The following is a 13,643-nucleotide window of genomic DNA, read 5'->3' as shown; positions in this document are numbered from 1 at the left end:
CATCAGGCTCCCTTCTAGGCAGGATGCCTTCTTCTCCCTCCCGCATCCCCCCTACTTGTGTTCCCTCTCTTGCTGTGTCTCTCTCTGTCAGATAAATAAAATAAAAATAAAAATTTAGATACTTCTACTGGATGGTAAATAGCCATTACGCCAAACTGTGTCCCCAAGTACACCACTCTGCTCTGGCTCTCCCTCCACTGGAACCCACCCCTGGCCCAGGACCTAGCTCTAGCTAAGGCAAGTTGCCCTCAGTTTGGTCAGTGCCTCCTCTGCAGGATATTGGTTATTTTGCTTCCCACTCTGGGACCTGGGCGTAGAGCAAGCTAAGACAGAGGCAAATGAGGTTACCAAGAGAAATGGAAAGGTCACAAACCATTGTTTTCTCTGGCAAGTGGGATTAAGGAGCAACAGGCTACTTTCTTGGACAGGAGTCGAGAACCTTTCTGTTTTCTTCATTTCCTGGGGCCCCCAGCAAGATGAGATCTTCATTTAATCATTTATCAGACATCCTTACTTGAATTAATTTAGCAAGTATTTATTGAGCACCTATTACATGCCAGGCCCTGTGATAGGCACTAGGGAAACAGTAGTGAAGAAACAGGCTTAGTCCCTATCCTCCCAGAACTTAGTCTGCCTAATGGGAGAGACAGAGAAGTAAACAGATAATCATAATGTAATGTGACTAGTGTCGACATAAGGACAGTATGGGGCATTAGAACACATAGATGAGGTGCCTAATCTCTTACACTGGGCTCAGGGAGGGCTTCCTGCTGGCAGTGATGTTGGATAGGAAATCTGAAAGCTAAGTGGCAGTTTAGCAAGTGAAGGGAATTCCTCAAAGAAGGAACATCTTATGTAAAGGCCTGAAAGTGAGAGAGCTTGTGGAAAGGGAGGATGATAAAATAGTTCAGTATGGGGCGCCTGGGTGTCTCAGTGGGTTAAAGCCTTTGCCTTTGGCTCGGGTCATGTTCCGGGGGTCCTGGGATTGAGTCCCGCATCGGGCTCTCTGCTCAGCAGGGAGCCTGCTTCCTCCTCTCTCTCTGCCTGCCTCTCGGCCTACTTGCGATCTCTGTCTGTCAAATAAATACGTAAAAAATCTTAAAAACAAAAAACAAAAAAACAGTTCAGTATGGCAGGAGCATGGAACAGGAGGTGAATTCTAGTAAGACATGACTCTAAAGAGGGAAACAGGAGCCAGACCACACAGGGGACCTTGGAGCTCATAGAGGATCTGATCTTAAGACATTGGATTCTAAGTAAGGGGACTGGTTAGCCACTGAAGAGTTTTAAGCAGAAAAGTAACATGACCCTGTTTTTAGTTTAGAAATAGCTTTCTGGCTACAAAACATAGGAGAGATTAGAAGGGGGCAAGAATGGAAATATGTCTGGGAGAGCAGTTAGAATACCAAGTAGTAATTTTAGTGAATGATGATGGCAGACTGACCCAGGGAAGTGGCAGGGGGTAGAAAGAAGGAGGGCAGCATTCCAGAACTATTTAGGAGGCAGAAACAACTGGACTAACACTCAGGATTAATGTGTCCAGAATTAATTAAGAGAATTAACGCCAGGATGAAAACTACATAAAGTGAAAAGACAAATGACAAATTGGAGAAAAGATATTTGCAATATATTTGCAAAAAGATATTGCAAAGAGCTAATCTCCTGTCCCAGAACTTATAGACATCTGTAAGTCCATGAGTAGCCATTAGAAAAAGTAGCAAATGACATTTATAGACAGTGTGGAGAAGAGAAAATACAAATGGCTTTTAAACATATTAAAGGATGTTTGGCTTCACTCTTAATAAGAAAAAGGCAAATTAAAACCACACAAACACGGGGCGCCTGGGTGGCTCAGTGGTTTGGGCTGCTGCCTTTGGCTTGGGTCATGATCTCAGGGTCCTGGGATCGAGCCCCGCATCGGGCTCCCTGCTCCGCAGGAAGCCTGCTTCCCTCTCTCTCTCTCTGCCTGCCTCTCTGCCTACTTGTGATCTCTGTCTGTCAAATAAGTAAATAAAATCTTTAAAAAAAAAAAAAAAACCACACAAACACTATTATCAGTTTCGTAAAATCCAAACATTTGCTAACTTTATTTGCAGTGCTGTGAATGAACACTCTAATTTATTTATTTTTGTTTAAGTTTTTATTTTAATTCCAGTTAACACTCAATGTAATATTATTTTTTAAAGATTTTTATTTATTTATTTATTTATTTGACAGAGATCACAAGTAGAGGCAGATCACAAGTAGAGGCAGGGAGAGAGAGGAGGAAGCAGGCTCCCCACTGAGCAGAGAGCCCAAAGCGGAGCTCAGTCCCAGGACCCTGAGATCATGACCTGAGCTGAGGGCAGAGGCTCTAACCCACTGAGCTACCCAGGCACCCCACAATGTAATACTAGTTTCCGGTGTACATATAGTGATTCAACACTTTATACAACACTAGGTGGTACTCAGCACAAGTGTGCTCCTTAATCCCCATCACCTTTTTCACCTATCCCCCCATTCCCCCTTCCTCTGGTAACCATCCCCCCACTCCCTCCCCACTTCCAGATATGATCCCTACAGATATATTTGCATTCCTGAGAAACACTGTATAAGGTGTTCACTGCAGTACTGTAATAGCAAATAATTAGAAATAACCCATATGTCCATGGTGAAAAGTGAGACTTTTCACTCTATGCCTTTGTTTTTCTTTTTTTTTTTAATTTTTGAACTATGTAAGTGCTTACCAAGTCAAAAAATTAAAACAGTATTTGCACACATATTTAAATGGCTAATATAACAAGCCTGAATATTTCAAGTATTAGAATGTCGAGCTATTAGAACTCACACTGCTGATAAGAGCGTCAAATGGTACAACCACTTTGAAAACAGGATGGCAGGATCTTCAAAAGTTAAATACACCCAGAACCACCCTACGACCCAGTAATTGCACCACCATGTATTTACTCAGAGCATACAAAACTACTGATTCGAAGGGGCACATACACCCTGATGTTTACCACAGCATTATTGACAACAGCCCAAGTATGGAGAGAGCCCAGATGTCCATCAACTGACGAATGGATAAAGAAGAGGTGGTATGTACACACAATGGAATATTACTCAGCCGTAAGAAAGAATGCAATCTTGCCATTTGCAATGACGTGGATGGAACTAGAGGGTATTATGCTAAGCGAAATAAGTCAGAGAAAGACAAATGCATTATGATTTCACTCATGTGGAATTTAAGAAACAAAATAGATGAACATAGGCAGGGGTGGAGAGGAAGAGAGAGGCAAACTGTAAAACAGATTCTTAACTATAGAGAACAAACTGAGGGTTGCTGGAGGGGAGGTGGGCAGGGGGATGTTTTAGATGGGCGATAGGTATTAAGGGGTATAAATAAAATAAAAATTTTATTTATTTATTTGAAAGAGAGAGATCCATGTAGGCAGGGAGAGAGAGAGGCACCCTGCTGAGCAGAGAGCCTGATGCAGGGCTTGATCCCAGGACCCTGAGATCATGACCTGAGCCAAAGGCAGAGGCTTAACCCACTGAGCCACCCAGGCACCCCAGGGGTATACTTAAAATAAGCAGTGTGTGTTGTGTGTAGGTGATGAAGCACTGGATTCTACTCCTGGAACTAATATTGCGCAATTTGTTGACCAACTGGAATTTACTTTTTTTTTTTTAAGATTGACTTATTTAAAGAGAGAGAGCATGCATGTGTGCAGGGCGGAAGTTGGGGTGGGGCAGAGGCAGAGGGAGAGAGACTCTCAGGCAGACTCCCTGCTGAGGTTGGAGGCCACACAGGGCCCTGAGAACAGACTTGAGCCGAAAGCAAGAGCTGGGTGCCACCCAGGTGCTCCACTAACTGGAATTTAAATAAAAATTTGAAGTTAAAGAAATAAAATAACTTTTTTTTTTTTTAATCCACATACCCTATGATCCAGCCATTCCATTCCCATTAACCCAAGAGAAATGACAGCCTATGAGCAAACAAAGACTTACCAGGATATTTACCACAGCTTTATTTGTAACAGCTCCAAACTGGAAATGACACAGATGACTCTCAGTAGGTGAATGGATAAACAAATCGTGGTATTGCCATACAATGAAAATAAATGAACTATGGATCCACACAACACGGATAATGTCAGTTATGCCGAGTCAAAGAAACCTGACCCAAAATAAAGGATGTATACTGTAGGATGCCATTTATATAAAATTTTGGAAAATACAAATTAATATGTGGTGACAAAAAGCCTGGGGGAGAGGGAGGGAAAAGGAGGGAGAGATGGACTCTGAGAAACTTAGGGGGTCATTATCTTGATTGTGGAAATGGTTTCATGGGTAAGTACATATGTCAACATTTATCAAATTGTCCAATTTAAATGTAGCTTATTATGTGTCCGTTATACCTCAATAAAGGTATTTTTTAAAAATAATTTTGGGGACACCTGGGTGGCTTAGTCAGGTAAGTGTCCGCCTTCGGCTCAGGTCATGATCCCAGGATCCTGGGATCCAGCCCCGCATAGGGCTCCTTGCTCAGTGGGAAGCCTGCTTCTCCTTCTGCCTGCTGCTCCTCCTGCTTGTGCTCTCTCACTCTGACAAATAAATACATAAAATCTTTAAAAATAATAATAACAACAATGTTAGGATGAGGAAAAGGGAAAGCCCAGGATGATGGTTAATGAACTGTTGATGTGCCTGGTCAGACAGCTATGGGAGCAAAGTTAGGGCAGAGCTCAGTAAGTGCTGCAGTAGAGATGGGTAAGCTGTGGTCTGAGAATCATTTTGCCTCCTCCTGCAGGGTCCCTACTCCCAGTTAATCAGGCTGGGCAGAGCTTTTTTACGTACCTTTCTTGAACACCTATGTTTTCTGCTCTTGATTCATGTACCTGGAAGAACAAAACCACCTCCCATTTTCCAGCCCAAAGAGGGAGGGCAGAGGTTTGTAGAAGAATCCAATCAGGCTCTTTGAAGCAGCCTTTTCAAAGCTTTGGCTGTTTTTTGTTTTTTTTTTTTTTGTAACTAAGGGAACAAGGATTACAAGATATATGACTCAGAAATGGACCCTCCTTTCTTCTTCAGGCCAGCATTTGTAGGAGAGGCACTAACACTGCTCTGCATGGTAATGCAATGGGCTAACTCCACCGTGGCAGGGGCAGCCTAGTAAACCCCAGGGCAGTGTCTCTTCCTCTGGGGTTTCCATCCGTTTTTTTCAATGTGAAATCGCAAGCCACCTGCATCAGAATCATCTTGTGCTCATTAAAAGTGCAAAGTAATGGGAATCATACTAACACACATCGACATTCGCCCGTTTGGGGGTGAAGATTTCATTTTCTTCTTAAAGGTGTGTGTTTGTGTTCCAGAGGTTACTCACTTTCCAAAAGACAAGAATAGAGGCTCATCTGCATCTCAATCTGGCCAAGAGACTGGAAGGGTTCTGGACTTGGATCCCGGCCTTCCCTAGATCGTTCTGCTGGGTGGATTGTGTGCCAAAGCTCACTGGGACACACGCTCTGTGGCGCTTTTCACTGGTTCCAACACACACACACACACACACACACACACACACCCCACCCCCATTCAACTCTTCCGGATCAAATTGTCAGATTTAGGGAAATGAACTCAGGGCAGCTGAGGAACAAGAGGGAGGAAGGGCCTGGGGCTTTCCAGAAAGAAGTGGAGGTTTGAAGGAGTTTGTAGGGAGGGAAACAGACCTGAGGACAGGGAGTCAGGTTAGGGTCTGGGCTACATCCATGAAAGGAACAGACCCTTTAATATCAAGAGTGAACTTATCAGCTGTTTTTCATCTGGATTATGGGGAAAGCTAAAAGCAAATTTTTAAGCTTTCCCTTATTCCCTGAAATTCTCTTTAGTCTTCCCCCAACCCTCCAGTAAAGAACACCTTGTGTAGTCATGTTGGGGAGAAGTCACAGCTCTGCCTCACTGTGAATATAGTTGCATTTCATCAAAGGAACCACACCAGGTGTGCTAGATTGTGATCAGCAGCCAAGTTAGTGGCCCAGGACCAGACGGAACAGAAGGTGAAGCAGAAGATTTGGGAGACAGGCATGAGACAAACCTTGCCTTGCGTTCCACTTCCTCAAATACACTAGAGAGAGGTGACCCTTAAAATGGAGGGAAATTAAAAAAAAAAGAAAGAAAAAATTTTAAAAAGGGACGTAAATGCTGACACTTGGGTTTTAGATACATTATATCCATCAACACTTATAAAACCTTAGGAGTGTTATTTTCATTTTACAAATGGGAGAGTATGGCTTAAGAAAGCTAATTTGCCCAAGGTTACACAACTAGTAAGAGATCATGGTCATGTCTGAACACAGATCCTGGATCTGATTGGATTATGTCTTCTACTTACTCCTGTGGCGATAGCGGTTGGCAGTCCTAGCAGCTCATCCAGAGGCATTAGGAAGACAGACTATGAAGAACATAGTGTGTGAAAGAAAATGTAGGCTCTACTCCTGGTCTGTTCCTCACCAGCTGTTTGGCCTTAGATAAGTCACTTAACCTCTCTGAGCCTCAGTTTTCTCATCTTGAATATTATTCCTACCGCACAGATTCGGTGTGAAGGTCAAATAAGAAGATTAATGAAAAATAGGTCTTGAGCTGTAGAATGCAACTAACTATCAGATTTGCTGAAGCTGCTCTTTTATTGCAAGGAAGGGTAGCCCCTCCAGCCACTTCCTGGGCACAATCTCTATGCAAGCAGGAATCAGGGGCCTTTAGCCAAGTTAAATGAATGGTGGGTGATTCTGCCAATTTATTTCCTACTCCAGGCTTGCTTTCCCACTTACCTACACATCTGCATGTCAGGAATAAATTTCTTTTTCCTACAATATCATTTTTTGATGGAAACTTCCAGACTTACTCAGATGGGAGAAAGGGGGGGGGGGGAGAACAAAAGACCACGTTTCTTCAGCATTTCAATCAACAACCTCATTTTCTTCTAACAGTTGAAGTGAACTTCTTATGAATAATGGATGATGGCCTGATGAATATGCACACAGCCTATTATGCCTGTGAGGTTTGGTAAATAATTTATGAGCTAAAATGTTCCTCACCTTGTTACTGTACAAAAATTATGGGGAAAAAAACCCACATATTTACCCTTTGAGCGGGTAGGGTGATCTGTCAGAGTGACAGCAGCCTAGTAATACAGTTCTACTACATCATTGCTAAAATTAAAGTAAATAGAATAAAATACACGCATTTCAGGGTGGGAGGTCTTTAAAAAAAATGGAGTATGCATAGCCATACTCTGTCACATACAAGTTTTCAAAAACTCTGGCTTCTCAAAAAAAATTTTTTTTTTTTTAAGAAGAAGAATATTAAAAAACCCTTCTGGCTTCTCACCTTAAAATATCCCGCATTGTTAACAATACTCAGGGACCTTCTCCTTCATCACCCATTCTCACAAGGGCTGCAGTATGACCCAGGTCAAGATGGACAACAGCTTCCTTGTTTTGTGAAAACCGGCCAACCACTACAAGCTATAACATGGTAAAATTGAACACTCCAGAGGTAAAAAAAAAAAAAAAAAAAAAAAAAAAAAAAAAGCCTCATAGCTTTTGGAGAGAATGAGCAGGTAGCACAGAGGGGAAGACACTGGCAGAGAAGCACTTGGAAATGCATCACTGTCTTTCTCTTCTCTTTTCCTGCTGACCAACCTGACTCCCCGCTGTATCATCCTCCAACTCACTCTTACCTGCCCACGCCTCATTCCCTTAGCAACAGCAGTGATGCCTTTAATCTGGTGATTAGAGAGGGGGAGGGGCAAGATTAGCTATGGACGCCAGGAAGGTATTGAGGAGAGTACGCGTGGATCCTGGGGAAATTTGATTGTTCCCTGACCATTTCTGAAGACCTGGAACTGGGTTAGTTCTCAAGGCGGGGAAGATGGGACACCAGGGATTATTTGCTCAGATTCCCAGAGCTTTCTAGGAATGGAGTGCAGTGTCACGGGGGACTCTTCCTGTCAACAGTCTCTTGCTGTCCCCCTGATATGCTAAGTGCTTGGAGGGGATCAGACAATAGAGGAAACATAAGGCCCTGCCCCACATCTGTTGGGGAAACCAATATATTCTCCAGAAAAAGAATGATGGCCTATAAACTACAAATTATATAATGAAGTCACTGGAACAATGATGTAATTAAAATAATACTAATTAGAACAATGTGGTATCATTCAAGAAGGTTTTTGGGAGGAGATAAACCAGGCCAGGCCTTCCTAATGCGGGCCCTATCTTCCCAGCCCCATTCTGCGCACTCTCACTTGCCGTGTTCCAGCCATATTGGTCCTCTTTCAGGTTCTTGAACGCCAAGTTCTTCCCTGCCTCATGGCCTCTGCCCTGCCTCTTTTTCTGCCTTTGCTGTTCCTTCTGCCTCCTGTTTATACTGTCTTTTACACTTTGCTTTATATTTGACTGCTTCAGAGGTCTGCCCTGCCCCTCCCCCTCACAGCATGACTCTTTTGTACCACCTTGTTTTCTTAAACATATGTAATGTGTAATGATAGAGTGTTTATTTTTTGTTTCATGTCTGTTTCCCTAGTAGACTATAAATTCCAAGAGAGCAGTCTGTTTTGTTTTCCACTGGACACTTAGCACACAGCCCAGTGTCTGGCATACAGTAGATAATAACTATTTGCTAAAGAAATGCAGGCTTGGAAGGCATGGGAAGTGGGAGTGCAGGAGAAAAAAATGTGCTGGGCTGAGGATACTGCTGAAGAGCTTTCTTTGGCATGGGAAGCAGAAGGAAGCCACTGGCAACAACTCTCTCCACCCATCCATGAAAATATTTATATTGTTGGAGCTTTTTTAAAATTATCAAATATATACTTATTCCAAAAAAGACTGCACTGCAATATTAAACAACAACAACAACTGTATTACAAGTATTAGAGGGGATGTGAAACAACCAGAATTCTCATATGTTACTACTAAGGACATAAATTCATTCAAACATTATTGAAAATGCAGACTCGATGAAAGTTAAATATATACTCCAAACCTAGCAATTCCACTCCTCAGTATTTACCCAGGAGAAATGAGTGCATATATTCACCAAAAGACTTGCACAAGAATGTTCCTAACAGCTTTATCCATAGAAGGAACAAAAACAGGAATAGCCCAAATGCCCATCAATAGTAGACTGTGGCATAATTATGCAATGGAATATATACAGCAATAAGAAAAGAACAAATAGTCCTGCTAGACACAACAACATGGGTGAATCTCAGGAACATATGTTGAGTGACAGAAGGCAGACACAAGAGCCCATACTGTCTGATTCCATTTATATGAAGTTCAAGAACCAGCAAAACTCATCTGTGGGGATAGAATTCAGAAGATTGGTAACTGGGAGTTTATTGACTATCAAGGAGCACAGGAGAGTCTTCTTGGGTTTTGAAAATGCTCTTTTCTTTTTTTGTAAGTAAGCTCCACATCCAATTTGAACTTGCAACCCTGAGGTCAAGAATCGCATCCTCACTGACTGAGCCAGGTGTCCAGAAATGTTCTATATCTCGGTGATTTATAATTATGTAAAAATTTAAGTTGTACATTTAAGACTTAGGTGCTTTACTGTGTGCCCATGTTAGACCTGAATTAAAAAATTAAAAATATGGGGCGCCTGTGTGGCTCAGTGGGTTAAAGCCTCTGCCTTTGGCTCAGGTCATGATCTCAGGGTCCTGGAATTGAGCCCCACATCAGGCTCTCTGCTCTGCGGGGAGCCTGCTTCCTCCTCTCTCTCTGCCTGCCTCTCTGCCTACTTGTGATCTCTCTCTCTCTCTGTCAAATAAATAAATAAAATTTTTAAAAAATTAAACATAGGGGTGCCTAGGTAGCTCAGTGGGTTAAAGCCTCTGCCTTCAGCTCAGGTCATGATCCCAGGGTCCTAGGATGGAGCCTGCATCTGGCTCTCTGCTCAACAGGGACCCTGGTTCCCTTCCTCTCTCTCTGCCTGCCTCTCTGCCTACTTGTGATCTCTGTCTGTCAAATAAATAAATAAAATCATCAAAAAAAAAAATTAAACATACAAAAAAGTTAATGTATGCTTATCATCAAAAATTCAAGAAATGCAGGGCTCCTGGGTGGCGCAGTTGGTTGGATGACTGGGACTGGGAGTCCCAGGATGGAGTCCTTTGTCTGGCTCCCTGCTCAGCAGGGAGTCTGCTTCTCTCTCCCACCCGCACCCCCATCTCATGCTCTTTCTCTCTCAAATAAATAACATCTTTTTTAAAAAATTGAAGCAATACAGAAGTATACATAGGATAAATTAAAGGTTTCCTTTTTCCAGAGAAAACCACAATTGACATTTTGGTGTATGGCTCCCTCAACCCTTTCCATCACATCTTTTTCTTTCTTCACACTATCCTTTTTTTTTTTTTTTAATATTTTATTTATTTATTTGACAGACAAAGATCACAAGTAGGCAGAGAGGCAGGCTCCCTGCTGAGCAGAGAGCCTGATTCGGGGCTTGATCCCAGGACCCTGGGATCAAGACCTCAGCAGGAGGCAGAGGCTTTAACCCACTAAGCCTCCCAGGTGCCCCTCTTCAAACTATCCTTGACAGGACACCTGGGTGGCTCAGTTGGTTAAGCAGCTGCCTTAGGCTCAGGTCATGACCCCAGCATCCTGGGATCCCTGCTCATCAGGGAGTCTGCTGCTCCCTCTCGCCTTGCTTCTCCCCACTGCTCACACTCTCTCTCAGTCAAATAAATAAATAAAATACTATTTTTTAAAAACATTCATTTTTTTTTTAATGACATTCAAGTCATTCAAAGCATTTGATGTGTGTGTAGCACCAAACCAAGTCCCACAGACTAAGAGTTTCCACTTTTGTATGAGAATGATCCATAGCAAGACTGTGTTCCTCCTTCACACAGCGTAGTGGGAGATACAACACAGCCTGTACTCCTGAGGAATTTACAGTCTGAGGGGAAGAGCCTATAGACAGACCAAACAAAACTCCCAAGAGAAATAATACCATGACGTGTCAGAGTTTCACAAAGCCATTAATACGCATGCAACTATGGGACACTTGGGTGGCTCAGTTGGCTAAGTGTCTGCCTTTGGCTCAGATCATGATCCCAGGGTCCTGGGATAGAGTCTCAAAGGTGGGGGTCACCCGTAGCAGGGAGCCTGCTTCTACTTCTGTCTGCTGCTCCCCTGCTCTCTCTCTTTCTGACAAATAAATACATAAATAAAATCTTTTTAAAAAGTGGATGTAACTATCATACAGATATCTTACAACAGTATAGAGCTTATAGTTTTCAAAGTGCTTTTACATACAGCCTATTAAACTTCTTAATCCTATGAAGTAGTGATTATAGATAGAACCCTCATTTTATAAAGTAATGAAGAAGTTAAATTACTGGCCTGGACTGTGAGTGGAAGAGTTGGGACTCAAACCTGAATATTCTGACTCCTAATCCATTGGTTTCTTATAAATCTGTTACCAGCCGTATCTCCTCACCCTCAGGTACAAACAGCAGAGGGACAGAACCAGAGCCCTTCTGGCCAGGCAAATGATAATGTTGGGCCTCCAGGGGGAAGCTTCTGTGACCAGGACCTCTGGGTGTGAGCATGCTCCTGGCAACATTCTGGAGAGTGTGTAGGAGTGATGGTGTGAGGCCACTTGGCACCCACTTCCCCCCTTCTCCCCAGCAATGTATTCCACCAGGGGGCTTACAGTACAGTCCTGGGAGGGCTGGGGCTCCACTTCCATTCCCCTCAAACTATACTAAACTACACTAAACAACTCTCTCCCTGCTCTCCATTAACCAGCAAATTGGCGGGGGTGGGAGCAGAGGGGGTGCAGTCCAGACTGATGGCCTGAGGCTGCAATCACTGAATTTCCAGTCTCCCTCCTCAACTCTCCCCTCATTCCTTCTCTTCTACTTTTGTCTTCCAACTCCTTCCTCTTCCACTTGTCCACTACTTCTCCAAACTGCTTTACCCTCGGTCCCAAACTCGATGTCTTCGAATCCCTTCCCCTTCCCCAACCTCAAGAGCCTCCAGGTAAACCAAAGCCCCGGTGCCATCACCACCAGCAAAGCAGAATCTCCATTCTACTGAACTGTCATTTTCATTCTCTCTCTTTCTTTTTCTTTTTTCTTTCTTTCTTTTTTCTTTTTTTTTTTTTTTTTTAACATTTTCTTGTCTTCTTGGACAAGAAGGCAAGGAAGTTTTCTTTAGACAACACGGCCCACAACCAACCGCCACTGGAGTGAGGGCGGAGGGAGCATTCAGGACCAGGGTCCCCTCCCTGAAATGGACCCAGGGCACAACCAATTGGAGGTTCGACGCTGGCTGAACGCCGGTTAAGTCCCCCCACCTCCGCTCCCGTCTCGCACTGGGGTTCTGGCCTGGGGCTCGGGAATGGACCTGAACTTGACTTTCCACGATGAGGAGTACAGTTGACTAACTAGGGAGGAAAGACGGCGGTGGCTGGGAGTCACCGCCCAACCCTTGGCTGCACGGAATGTGGCACAGGTCCCCACTTCGGACTCCCGTGCTCCTGCTCCCCCTCTCGCACCTTCCAAAATGAAACCACCTCGAGCAACCCCGGGGAGGGGGGGGGGGCTGCGTGACCCGCCTCACGGACCCTCCACTCCAGCCCGGGAAGAGAGCCCTGGGGCCTCCCGGCGTGACCAACTGCGGAGGGTGCCCACCCCACCCCACCCCCACCCCTCCTCGTTCCCGGCTCCCCAGATCCCCTCCCTTCCTCCACCGCCCGCCCAGCCCGCCGCCCCCGGCGGCTGGCGCGCGCGGTGCAGCATGCGGCAAAGCTCTTTGCATAAATTATGCTCATGACGCAGCAGCTAAAAAAATCCAAGTAGCAGAAGGAGGGAAAAAAGGGGGGGGGAGGAAAAAGGGGGGGTTGTGGAAGGGGGGAAAGAAGAAAAATATATATACCTGCCGCCCCCCCCCAGCTCCCCCTTCCCGCTTCCCGGCCGCCCCCCCCTCCGCCCAGCGCAGCCCGCGGAGTCCCCTTCGGCTCTGCCCAGCCGGGCCTGGGGGCCCGGGGGTGGCGGTGGGTCCCGACCGGCTCCCGGGCCGAGCCGAGTCCAGCCAAGCCGCACTGGCTTCTTTGTCTGCGGGCGGCGGCCGCCCGGCCCCGGCCCCGGCCCCCTGGCCCGAGCTGTGAGATGAATCTCTAATCGGTGGCCGCCGGGCACCGGGGGCGAAGGCGGCTCGGGCTCGGGCTCCGGTAAGTAGCGGGGTCCGGGGCGGGGAGGGGTTTGCACGGAGGGGGAGGGGGCCGGGCAGGGGAGGTTTCGGGTTTGGTTAATATGCAATGCCCGTAATTAGCATAATTTATATATTTATGATAAAGAGAAAAAATGCCGCGGGGCCGGGGTGCCGGGATGCCGGGCCGGGGCGGCGGGTAGCTCTGGGAATGAGACTGCGCGCGGCCGCCCGCTTGGGGCCGGAGACTCCTGGGGCCGCGCCCTCGCCCGCCAGCCGGCCGGCGGGGACCCGAAGAGGGGAGGGGGCTGCCGCCAGGTGGACCCCGTGGGGATCTTGGACCGGGCCCCTCCCCTGAAGTCCAGGTGGGATACGGACGGGAGCGGACGTTACAGACACTGACCCGGTGGCGACCGGGAGCGGATTCCCGCCCCAGGGGAGAAC

General features: G+C 45.7%; 1 protein-coding gene across 4 annotated transcripts in view; it reads left to right on the top strand.

Annotated features, from left to right (window-relative positions):
* The first annotated feature begins 12,742 nt into the window (after positions 1 to 12,742).
* The window catches only part of POU6F1 (POU class 6 homeobox 1), a 29,173-nt gene continuing 28,272 nt past the window's right edge, over positions 12,743 to 13,643 (top strand). For 3 of the 4 annotated variants that reach the window (XM_059403137.1, XM_059403135.1, XM_059403136.1), the window contains exon 1: positions 12,745 to 13,221. The gene's annotated coding sequence lies outside the window, so the exon portion shown is untranslated. Of the gene's footprint in view, positions 13,222 to 13,643 lie in introns of all 4 variants that reach the window. The other variant, XM_059403138.1, reaches the window with a different exon arrangement.

Source organism: Mustela nigripes, chromosome 6, assembly GCF_022355385.1.
Source record: "Mustela nigripes isolate SB6536 chromosome 6, MUSNIG.SB6536, whole genome shotgun sequence".
NCBI lineage: Eukaryota > Metazoa > Chordata > Mammalia > Carnivora > Mustelidae > Mustela > Mustela nigripes.
Note: the sequence above shows the minus strand (reverse complement) of the source record. Positions and strands in the feature narration are given on the sequence as shown.